The sequence below is a fragment of the Callorhinus ursinus genome, unplaced genomic scaffold (genome assembly GCF_003265705.2).
Source record: "Callorhinus ursinus isolate GAN/ISIS: 27379988/994484 unplaced genomic scaffold, GSC_fseal_2.0 scaffold20, whole genome shotgun sequence".
In the NCBI taxonomy this organism is placed as follows: Eukaryota; Metazoa; Chordata; class Mammalia; order Carnivora; family Otariidae; genus Callorhinus; species Callorhinus ursinus.
In genome coordinates this window covers 3,310,428-3,323,297 of record NW_027397082.1, presented here as the reverse complement: position 1 = coordinate 3,323,297, position 12,870 = coordinate 3,310,428, and the positions used below count along the sequence as shown (strand labels likewise).

At 45.7% G+C, this 12,870-nt stretch overlaps 1 long non-coding RNA gene across 1 annotated transcript in view; it reads right to left on the bottom strand.

The window, feature by feature from the left end:
- LOC141374622 (uncharacterized) overlaps positions 1–12,870 on the bottom strand; it is a 214,310-nt gene that overhangs the window by 172,536 nt on the left and 28,904 nt on the right. The window contains exon 3 of the long non-coding RNA XR_012381643.1: positions 8,856–8,919. This is a non-coding gene — a long non-coding RNA (uncharacterized lncRNA). The remainder of the gene's footprint in view (positions 1–8,855; positions 8,920–12,870) is intronic.

Genomic DNA, 12,870 nt, shown 5'->3' with positions numbered 1-12,870 from the left:
TTTCATCACACATTTCCTCATTCATGAGGTCTCTCCTTTGCTCATCTTTCATTGGCTGCAATATATGTTCATGTAATTTTATCACCAAGAGTACTTAGTCGTATACTTTCTGAGCCCTTAAATATGTGAGAATTTCTTTCTGTTGCTTTCATACAAAAAGAAGAGCTTGGTAGGGGTTTTAATGTAGGTTTTGCCAAAGAGAGCCTGAAATGAAGACCTGGGTGTGAGTAGTTTACTTGGGAGCTGTTCCCAGGAGACAGCAGGGAGGAAGCAGGGAGAGACAGAGAAGACAGAAAAGCAATAATGGGGGTATGACTGAGCTAGTGACCACTGTGGGCAACTGGGGCTCAATGCCACTGAGGACCCCTAAAGGAACATGGAGAATGTGCCTCAAAACTGTTCTGCAAAGGGTGGGAGGCGAGTGCATTCATCTGCCAACTCCAATCTCCAGTTGGCCAAGCTGCCCCCAGGAACATTAACTGTCTTTCACTTCTGGCTTCTACACCTTTGGAAAAAGCCCGGAGGCAGAAAGGCCCACAAACTTGCTGGAGGTGGGAAGCTGACGGCACATCTGGAAACTGCCACCAAGCGTGCCACAACAGGTAGCTGAAATCATAGGCATCCAGAGAGAACATGGTGCAGAGCACAAAATGTGTCTGCTTCAACTGACACCACAGAATTCTTCACAGTTCTTTTTATTCACAAACCTCTAGGAATATTGTTCCATTGCCTATGGAATCTAACATGGCAGAAAATTCTGAAGCCAGCCCAACTTTTTTTCCATTCTAAGTAACCAAGAATGCTTTAAAAATTCAAGAAAATTCAAGCTATGGATATTGGTCTAGGTCTTGGCAATTTTTAATTAATTTTACCTACACAAAGAGCACTCTTCCAATCTAGGACTTCAGATCTTTCTTCAGTTCAGGAAAGTTTTCTTCTATTATATCTTTGATATTTTTTCTCTTCTTCAGCTCCTCTACTTAGGCTCATGTAGCTATGTAATTTCATCTCCCTATCAATTATTACCTCTCTGATTAACTTCTTCTCTTTGACCTTTCCTCTGTATCCAGGAGGGTTTTCTCAAGCCTAATTTCCACATCTGATAAAAATTGTCAACAGTGTCAGTTCTGCTCTTAAATGGTCATAACATTATTTTAAATTCTATTTTGGCATTATGTGTTTCCACAAATTTCTGTCTTACTTATGCCAACATCTCTTTTATTTCAGTCTAGTTATCATCTCTTTCATATAAGTACTTTTTACATTCTTATAAGGATTTCATATCCAAACTTCATTTCTTCAAATATATGTTCATCATCGCCTGCCAAGTATCACATTTCTTGAGTCTGCTGTTATTGGTTTCCTGTTTTGAGGTGAGTCTCCCCAGGCCTGTGATTTGTCTCAAACAAGTAGGGATGGAGGTGATATATATTCCTTGGATCTGCTCCTTGGTTCCCTGAGTTCTGTTGGAATTGTCTTCACATTGAAGGTAGGAGGCTGGCTGAGGTTGATTGGTAGTGCCATTTCAGTGATTCCTTAGTCTGTGGGAGTGGGGAGGGGATCAAGGAGCAGGCAGGGGGATCAGGACTGGAGCAGTCCCAGCAGGGAACTTTGTCCTCCACCAACTTTCCTTTCTGGCCCTGAACAGTCTGTTTGGTTTTTTAAGATTTTATTTATTTATTCGAGAGAGAGCAAGAGACAGAGCATGAGTGGTGGGGGAGAGGGAGGGAGAGGGGTTGAGGGAGAGAGAGAAGCAGACTCCCCACTGAGCAGGGAGCCCGATGCGGGGCTTGATCTCAGGACACTGAGATCATGACCTGAGCTGAAGACAGACGCTTAACTGACTGAGCCCCCCCCCCCCCCCCCCGCCAAACACCCCTGAACAGTCTGTTGTAACCACACCCACGGACTGCTTTTTCCCCAGAGCTTAATGTGGCACTCCCTGGAAACTTATCCCTTCCCAGAGCATGGACCCACTGGATCAGGGCTATACCCCTTCCTACTGCAGGGAGGGTGGGAGGCTGCCCTTCCAATTCTGAGAGATACAATCCCCCACTAGTTCCTTAGTAAGTGGAGCCACGATTGAGACAGTGGGGATTTCTTTCACCCTACTCCCATGCTCACCACCCTGAGGGACAAGGCCAGTTTCATGAGCATGTCACCTTTGCAGCCATATAGTCCTGTGCTCAGAATGACCCTATGCATGGCCCTGCTCTTACCATCTTGAAATTTTTAATAATTTTTTAATTAGGGCCCCAATTTTTCATTTTTCACTGGACCCCACAAATTATATAAACAGTCTTGCCCAGAAGTTATTCCCTGAGGTTTATGGCAAAACAGTGCCTGACCCTCTGCTAGACTGATCACAGACCCCTCCGATCCTGGTCATGCCCTATCAACTGCATTAAGTGGACAGTAAGGAAGGAAAGGGATAAATAGAACAAATACCACCAAGAAGGATGAGAAGCACAGTGCTTTGACCACATGAAACCACAAAGCAGAGGTACAACCACAAAAGTGCTGCTCAGGATCCTGACTCTCTAGGCCAAGCACTGCTCTGTTCTCATACTAATTCATGCAGTCATTCTCCAAAACCCCCACAGTTCACCACCAGTGAACTGTGATGCGCCATTCAAAGGAGGGGCTTACAGTCATGATTTGGATTTGAGTCCCTCACTCCAGTGCTTTATTCCATTTTCTATTACCGTCCTTGAGTATCATCGTACCCCAGTCTTCACAAACTAAAACTTGAGGGAGAGATACAGCAAATTTGTGCATCAGATGATCTACAAGACCATGACCTTGCCATACTCTGACAGGCCATAACTAAGCAAGTTCAAATCCCCTCTGAAAAATCAGAATCTACCTTTTCAATAAAAGCCTAGCAAATGGAGGTCATGTTAGCCTGCTAGCCTAATAAGCTGATTTATATTTATTTGCTCATATGAATCATTTGGTCTAATAAAAAGAATATCTAACAAACTGGATGCTATGATAGGAAGATGGCCTCTCACTTTGAAAATAAATGTCAAGTCTTCACCTCAACATTTATTTTTGGTAAATGCTGAGTCTCTGCCTTGGCATTTAAATAGCAGCAGGAAAACTTAATCAGACCACTGGAGGGTTCCAGGACTGGCTGGAGAGAACAATTGACTTCTGTAGACTAAGAAGAAGTTCAAAGTGTAATGCTGACTACTGTATATTCCCTGGGGCATACCTGGGGGAAGAGGAGGTGGGACTGATTAGCCAGCCATTTGGACTTGTTTGTGCAGTCCAACCAAAAGAACTGACCTTCTTGTATACCTCCTTTTGTAGGAGAAGGAGCTCTGGGAGGTCATTGAACTCACTCTTTGTGTGTTCAGAGCCTGGGACTCCAAATGCCACTCGCACGCGCCAAGGCCAAATACACCAGCATAAACTGCAGAGCTGGAAATGGGAATCAGAGACATAAGAATGTATTGTCTGCGTGATCCCTTCTGATTTATTCATTTCTGAGGCTTCTTCACACTGTGCCATTAAAAAAAAAAAACAACAAAACCAAAATGCAGCAACTCCTAATTATTTACCACGCTCCTAATCAACACGTTTCTTAGGTTGTTTTAAGCACTGTCTATTCCAATAGGCAGAGGTTGTACTTATGTTGCCAAGTTCAGAAATCAGCGTATGATTAAATCCCTTGCACGCCGTGTCCAGCGGGCAAGACCACCGATTATTGGATACGCCGTGTGCTGCTTCTCTACCTGGACAGTGGAAGCCCGGCAGCCTCCGAGAGCTGCTTTCAGAACAAAAGAAAGAACACGTTCCTCACTTAACTAGGGCAGAAAGCCACCATTCTCATTAAAAACAAAAACAAAGCAAAACCCTCCACGTGACACCCACTGATTCCTGGCCCCAAGAGGGAGGTCACCAAGGACCTGGAAATGTCTGCATGGTTCGTGCCTTCCTGCCCCAGCGCCTCCCCAGACCACAGGCCACCACTTCCCTCCAGGGAGCAGGTGTGGCTTCCTGGACAGGCAGGTGTCACTTGCTAACCGGCAAACGCTAAAGGACTGCCTGACAGATGCACATTATACAAATCTCCCATGAGGTGCTGCCGGGAGCACCCACCCCTTCCTAGGAGCTTGGAGTTGTTTGCTTCCATCTGCTGCTGGACCGAGAGGCCCCACAGGATCATGATCATTTCACTACATTACCACCAAGTGGATGTGGGACAAGGGCCATTTGAAAAATGAATTTTTACTTTCAATGGAGCATTTTTGGAAACTCCAAAGGCATGGGGAGGTGGGGAATCTGGCAAAGACAACGAAGCTATTTTCTCCCTTCCATTAGCACTGGACTGTCGTGGAGGAGGTACTGTGGTATCAGCGTGGCTCCGTGGAAGTGGCTGCACATTGAGAATTGGATGCTTGTCTGGCCCCGTTTTACAGGCTGTTGCATTCTCCACGGCATTCCAGATAGACACAATATGTAAAGTAAATATGTTAACCTAGAAAGAATAAATCCATCAAAGAAAAGAGAACTGTCATTTTCTAAGGGCAACTACGTGCCACCCACTGAGCTTAATATAATTGGTCCTTAATACTTTATAGATGACTCCACTGCTCAGAATATGTCATTGATGAGCCCGGACACCTGGCAAGTGGCAATGTCCACACTGGAACCCAGATCTCACCACGCAAGGGCTCACACAGCCTTTGCTCTTTCACTGTCCTGAGGATGGTGGGGTCTCCTCTGGTGACTCTAGGCCTCATGGCCGTGTGACCTGAGAAGTCACCCTGTGCATCACACTTAGAAGGGCCCTGAACTTGGGCCCTTCTGCTATCACCATCTTGAAATTCTTCATAATTTTTGAATAAGGAGCCCCGTGCTAGATCCTGCTAGATCTCTGACAGAAGGCCACTTGAAAAATTATCTAGAGCAGACCTCTTGTGACTCACCTGCCTTATCATTAAACCAATCCTGAAATAACTACCCTTGGCTTCCATGTTCATAACATCCAGGATAATTTCTAGTGAGCTTAGGTCATGATGAACCACCTATAAGTCCTTTCTCTGGTTTCTAGGAATAACCTACCTCTAAAGAAAGATTCTGGAATAATTACCCCCTAAACCTCTCTACCATTAGAAATTATGAATAAATGGAACAATAAACATTAAGCACCTAGAATAGGAGCTACCGTATAATAAGAGCTTAATACATTTAATGATTTTATTATTATTAATGTTTTTATTAGAGAATGCATTTAGGTGAAACAAAAAATACCATCAATACAACTAATGGCCACCAAATATCCATTCTTCCTTCTTCCTTTTAAAAATAAAATCACTCCCTGCCCCCTCATACATTCACCCAGCTAGAGATGATACTTACCAGCTTCCCTTGCAGCTAGGCAAGACTGAGTGACTAAGGTCTGGCCAGTGGGATGTGAGCAGTAGTGACTTCCACAATTCCTGGGTCATACCCCTTACAAAGGCAACTACTTGCCCTCCAGCCCCTTCCTAGGGTTTGATATGCAAGCGTGGTTCTGTTGAGCTGACCTGGAATATGTCCATGAACAGCAACACTTCAGGAAATGGTAAAGCCTCAACCAACACCATGCCGGAACTTCGGGCGGATTCATGGAGCAGAGAAGACTGCTCGCCCTGTACCTATCATCTCTGAACTCCTACACTGGAGAGAGAATGAAGTATCTGGTTTGAGCTACTAACTTCTAGCATTTCTTTGTTATAGGAGCATAGACTACACCCTAACTGATACATGGCTTAAGCATGTAAGAGGTTTCTTTTCTTTCCTCATACAAGAAGTACAGTAGACTTCTCATGGCATTGGTTCAACACATTCTAGGATGTCAGGATTGAAGTCTGTGATTCTCATGAGCTTTCCTCTAGGAACTCAAAGTGTCCATTGTAGCTTGAGTTAATCACATCTGCATTTCTGAGGGAAAAGAGGAAGAGGGAAGAGCAGGTGGAAACGAAAGTCTTACTGGAAATCCCCAGGGCTCGATCACTTCCATTTGATTGGCCGGACCATGTCACACGGCCACTCCTAGCTCGGAGCCAAGAAAGGTGAGTTTCTCATTTTCCTGCCTTTCTAGTAGAGGAAGGCGAGGGGAAGGAGGCTGGGACTGGTGTCGAGAAAGCCCTAATTAATAATGTGATTATTTTATAGCAGTTCTCAGAACTTCCTGGGTGGTCTCATGGAAATTCCTGACTTTTCCTAAACATGCTGTACCTTCCATCAAAGGCTTTGGATCTAGCTGGAGATGGCCATTGTCCTAAGCACCCGAAGTAGAAAGCAATAAGCAGAGGGTCCCCCTGAGCCTACTCCTCCCCAGCTTACTCTCCACAAACAACTTTCCTTTGGGGCTCCCTCTGTACGCAGACTTGTTGATGAAGGAGGCTGTGTCCCCTAAAGAAATCAACAGGGAAATGGCTGGTGTTCAGAGTCCATGAGTGTATCGATGTGGTGCCATATCTACAAGGTTCATTCTCAGGGCCAGGGGAGCTTTATGAGATCCTGGTGTTCTCACATCACCCAGGACGGAGGCTTAATATGAGCCAGGCATGGTGCTCAGCACTGTCGAGGTACTGTTGCAGCTGGTGCCCCCCAAAATCCTGCAACGTGGACAAAATTATTTTCCAGATTTTTCAGATGAGAAAACTGAGACTCTCAGAGGTTTGGGAGAACAGAGCGATATTTGGAGACATTTTGCTGTGAATTGTGCAGCATGTCTCTATTTCTCTTGGAATGATTTTGGTAACAATTCAGATGCATTTTCAATGCTTTGTGGATGTCACACGGATGTGTGCTCTGGACGGGACCCTGTGCGGAGCATGGCCACCTGGCAGTTCTTTACTAGAGGTCACATGGGCTGTCTCATTTCAGGAGTAGGGAGACAGCAATGAGGACACATGAGGCAGACACACGTGCTTGGTGCTAGGGCTGCCTCCGGCCCTGACTTCCGTGAGCATGTGGTTTCACGGCCACCTTTGGAGTGGAGCTGGGATCCCTTTCCCGAGCGCATCCCCACAAGCTGTTCTGTATCCACTCTCTCACTGGTTTCTTCACCAAAGGCCCCACTGCCAACTCAAAAGCATTATCACATGCATATTCAGCTTCACTAAGATACAAATCTGCCTAACAAAATATTTACTCAGCCTTTGACCTTGTGAGTGTAAACATATTATGACAAGGAACTCTAGAACTGAAAACCAGAGCCGCAGAAGGAAGACACATGGCTTTAAGCAAAGCTGCTACACCAACTGAAGCATCTCCAACCAGAAATGGTGGGGTTTCTAGTCACTGGCCGCTCGGGGTTGGCCCCCCCGCACCTTCACTGCCCCGCCTGACGCTCAGTCAGATCAATGCTCGCTGGCTCCAGTCAGATGGGCCATGCTCTCTCAGTGCTGACGCCTTCCTTTGTGCTGGGGCCACCCAAAGAACAGGGTGGCTCTCTCCCACCTGCCCCCCAAAAAGTGAGTACAAAGAAGCAAGCAGAAAGAAATGCAGGAAGTTCCTACCCACCTGGTTCGCTGGACTGTAGGCCTCGCATCCCATCTGAGTGACCCTGGAAGCGATCTAGAGCAAGAAGTGACTGGCCTTTCTAGAACTCGGACTGCTCACACTCCAGAAAATGGGAGTAGTACCATTTCCCTGGATTCAAATGCTCGTTTTGTTTTGTTTTGTTTTTTTCTCTTCCTTATTCCCACATCTTCCTTGTGGTTTACTCTTAAGTAAACATTTGCCTCTCGTGTCTTTTCTGCCTAGCCACCTCCCCATAGACCTGTGGCGACCACATTTGTCCCAGTTCTGCCAGATTGCTGCCAGGGAACTTTACAGTAGGAGAAGGACGCATGCTGGCCCCTTGTCATAGGGTGGACATTTGTCTTTACATCCTGCCTGGCATTCTTTCTTCCAGCAAGGGCTCACTGATCTTCATTAAGGTCCCAGTAATCCCCTGAGGGAATGCATGCGATCTGGATGGCACTGACCCCTTCCCTACTCGAGAAATCTGGTTATCAGAGGGTCACGTCTGTCCTGGACATAGGGTCAGGTATGTAACCCAAGTCAGGACAAAAGAATTGGCCAGATTCCAAGATGTCCTTACAAATGTTGAAAAGAGTCAGGGAGGCCACGCCTTACAGATTTCATTTAAATGCAAAGGAAGGAGAAAAGAATCATAGCAAATTTAAATGAGAAATGGCATGATTTGATTGAGGCTTTTAAGGGATCAGTCTGAGCGCAGGTGAAGAATGGACAGGGGCGCCTGTGTGGCACCGTCGGTTGAGTGTCTGACTCTTGGTTTCAGCTCAGGTCTGATCTCAAGGTCATGAGATCAAGCCCCGTGTACGGTTCCACACTCAGCACGGAGTCTGCTTGTGTTCCTCTTCTCTCCCTCTCCTTCTGCCCCTCCCCACTGCGCGCTCTCTCTCTCTCAAATAAATAAACTAAATCTTAGAGAAAAAAAGAAGAATGGACAAATCTGAGTGATGGCAGTTGGAGCTGGTGAAATGAAGAGACGTGAACAGTTTCAAGGTGTATGTTGTAGTTCAAACAAATAGCCCACTGCTCCCTCCACGACAGATTCATGTGGGGAAGGCCCTCACATTACCTGTGCACACTCCCCCCCCGGTGTAAACGGCAGCAGCAGCTGCCTTGGTCTGATCCAGAAAGTAGCTGCAAGTGTGTTGACCCAAACAGCATTCTGACAAAATGATGCCGGTTGTGGCATCTGTCATCATGTGGCGAAAAATACCATTTGCGGTCCTCAGGCCCAAGTTCATTTAGAAGATAGGAGGGACAATGTTGGAGAGAGTGGTTTTAAAGATCCCCCCAATTTTGCGTATTACATTTACCTGAGCACGTAGGGAAGAAAACCACAGGGATGCACGTTGGGCTGCTTTTCTTCAGCTGGTTATTCTGAAACAATAAAATGTTAAGTAATTCTACTCATGCAATCTAACATGACCCTTAGAGGGAAAAGGAGCATTCTTTTTTTTTTTTTTTAAGATTTTATTTATTTATTTGAGAGAGAGAGAATGAGAGATAGAGAGCACGAGAGGGAAGAGGGTCAGAGGGAGAAGCAGACTCTCCGCCGAGCAGGGAGCCTGATGTGGGACTCGATCCCGGGACTCCAGGATCATGACCTGAGCCGAAGGCAGTCGCTTAACCAACTGAGCCACCCAGGCGCCCGGGAAAAGGAGCATTCTTAACCATTACGGGTTCAATTGTGTCTCCCCAAAATTATGCCTGTGTCCTCACCTGTGATACCTGGGAATGGGCCCTTATTTGGAAATAGGTCTTTGCAGCTGTAATTAAGGTGTAAGTTAAGAGGAGGTCATACTGGAGGAGGGTGGATTTGGGGTTTTTTTAAAGATTTTATTTATCCATTTGAGAGAGAAAGCACAAGCAGGGGGAGCCGCAGGCAGAGGGAGGGAGAGAAGCAGACTCCCCGCTGAGTGGGGAGCCCAGCGGAGGGCTCGATCCCAGGACCCCAAGACCACGACCTGAGCTGAAAGTCAGACGCTTAACTGACTGAGCCACCCAGGCGACACAGTAGGGTGGATTTTAATCCAATATGACTAGTGTCCTCACAAGGAGGAGACACAAAGGGAGAGCGCAATGTGCCAATGAAGGCATAGACTGGGGTCAAGGCAAGGATTTTCAGCCACCACCAGAAGCAGCTCTGAAAGTGAGCACATCCCTGCCGACGCCTTGCTGCTGGATTTGGGCTTCCAGAACTGTGAGAGAGTAAACCTCTCTTGTCTTATGCTTCCCCATCTGTAGTGTTTTGTTACCGCAGCCCCAGCAAACAGCTGCACTGGGGTTTTTAATTTGAAGCAAATTTGGGGGTTTTTGCCAGAAGTCCAAATTTGGGTTTGGGTGTATATGTTTCAGATGTGTGAAAAGCACACCTTTTCATACTTTCATGGGCATATGTAACTTTTATTTCTTAGAAAGATCTTTGGGATTCTCTGGGCAGTCATATTTTGAGCCTCTTTTTAGTCTTTGCTGCATTAAACAAACTAATCATGTTTTTAAAAATTAGAAAGCATGATGACAAGCACATATATAAACACACACATATATAAACATGAAAACATATATTCAGTTTCAAATTAGAGTTTCAAAATAGGATCCTACATCTATTCATTCAAATACTAGTTACTTGTGTGAGGACCCTTTTCTTGCACTTCTCAGGGTCTTTGGCCAAGCAGGTACTGGACTGTGTATTGAACAACTGAAAATCACCATTAGCGGCATATTGATAGAGACAAATGATTTTTTAAGGGGAAAAGGCCTTTTTCAAAGGAATCCTTAATTAAAGACCAAATCATAAATCAAAGAGCTAGGAGGGAAAGTGAGGCTCATGTCTAGTGATTCCATGCCCCTTTCTCTAAGTCATCATGAAGCGATTCTCCGCCATTCTGGTTCTATGTGAGTATTGTGGGTCTCAGATAGATAGATGACAGATAGGTTACATGATAGAAACCTTGCAGATACATACATGCACATACGTATATATAAGATATATGAGGATATATAAAAATATATGGAGATTTTATACATATATATATATATATATCTTCCACATGATAGAACAGGGGGAAAAAGCCTTACGTAGGGATATGTATGAGTCCCAATTAGTTGGCCAAACATGGCCAATCTCATTTCCAGCTATGAGTAGAGGCTTGGATTTCAGTGTTCTAGAATCTCACCTTCCATGTTCCCCTGGTTTTCCAAAGTGTTTGCAACCACTCAAATATTTCCCTCTTGCTTGATTGGAGGTCCCCTGGCTGAGGCATTCTCCTCTCTGAAGAGCCTGCAGAGAAGATGGGGACTAGGGCCAGGCAAAACCTCAAGTTTCCCTGCTCCCTCCTCCTCCTCCCTGCACCTCCTCCCCTTCTCTCTCTCTCCCAGTTGCTCAGTGAAGCTCTTGCCCCCATGGGTGTGGTCCAAGGCTGGGCCACAGGAACAGGAAGCAGCCACTCCCGCTTCCTCTGGATGCCAGGGCCCTTGCAGAGACAAGTTCACATGTGTAAGCCCGGCCCTTCATCTTCTGCCTATTTATTAGTTTTAACGGGCACCATATGCAATCCATTGATTTTTGTTTAACGTTTTTCCTTTCCTTCCTGGACCTTCGCAAGCTTTTCCCACCACGGCAGGCAAACAAGCACAGCTGGGAAACACACCCCATCATAAGAATCTGGTTCCTCTGAAGACTTCTCTTTGGATCCACATTTAGATTGGGGAAGAGAGTGCTGGGGGTGGGGGAAGTAGGGGAAGTGGATGTGCCCTGGGCCTGGCTGGAGTGACATCATTCTAACTTATCAAAGGGAGCCAGGGCTGATACATTTATGGGAAACTGCTGTCGCTTCCAACTGAGTACATGCTATCTCCTTTAATTTCATGATTAGTGTCATTTCATCCTTGGAAAGACCAAGCCTCTTCCTGTTCAGTGGCAATAAAGCTAATATAAAATCAGGCATGTGGTTCCTGGAAATATTCACACAATATTTTTGAAAAATTGACATAGTTCAATAGTTGGGCAATAAATTTCCTTCCTAATGAGACATTAAGAAGAAAGTGAACATTTGATGTGATGCCCAAGGAGAATGAGCTATTGAAGATTTATAGGCAATCTGTGCAAATACTGTCATTTTTTCCGATGAGTTTTTCATTTTGGTTTGATAACGTCCAGGTGTCTATATTTGCCTGCGATATTACATGCATAAAACTGGCGTAACAGACATATATTGTCTTTCTTCCTCCCTGAACTGTACCTGTCCCGTGGGCACACTCACAGCAGAGTCACACAGGGCTGTGCGGATGCAGCTGTGTTTACACCGACATACAGGCATGACATTAAATAAAGACAGGCCTCTAGCTACCCACACCAGCAGATGGTATGAAAAAAAAAAAATCTCCGTTCTACAAGTTTTCCCTTGAGAAAGATGGCCTTCCAAACAAGGCGTGCAGAGCTTCTCTGCTGAGCCTGAGATATTTCCCCATTTGGAATGTTCATAGGCTTGAGGGCGGGTGTGGCCTGTAGGAACATCTTGGGTCTCTCAGCAATAAGGGGCCTGGCATTCATTTTCTACTAATATTCAGATAAAATCCTCCTTGTGTGGGATCTTTCTGGAAGCCTGGCTGTAGCAGGCCTTCTGTGATGTCTTAGGAGAAGCTATAGTGACCCTCTTCTGTGTCCTTTGCCACCATTATGAGCACTTGAGTGGCTTTGTGTGTTGAAGTCTTTGTGCAGTCCTGTTATCCTACCAGAAATATCAAATGGAAGACCTTGGGAGTAAACGTCAAAGGTCTTGCTAATGATCAGTCACGTACGCAGTGCCCAGGAGGAGCAAAACCATCCATTCCTTAAGTTCAAGTCACCTGCTGCTATCCGTATGGAGCCTAGGTGGGGCGGGAGGAGTGGGAGCGGAAGGGTACATGTGGTCTTTCTCCCCAGTTAGCTGCTTTCCCTCTCCTTCCAACCTGTTAGCTGCTCTCCCTCTCCTCCCAAAGCACAATGGGCCTTTTCTTCTCACATTAGGGGCACCCACAGTCACCCTTCTTCTGGTCTGCTGGGGGCCTCCCCCAAAAAAAGGAAACATGAAAAGGGACAAGCATACTATGTACACAGAAGACTCAGGTCTCCTACCAGATCATCTCTTCAAGCTCCCTGTGTGTTATCAAACTCTAGGAAGTGTCTCTGGCAAAGATTAAGTGATAGAAACTATGTAACACATGTAAGGTATTCTCCAGTCTTCAAAGCTCTAAAACACGGTGGAGAGGGAGGATGCCTATGGTAGTGATGATGATGGTGTTGATGATGATGGTGATGGTGGTTGTGGTGGTGAGGATGATGGTGGT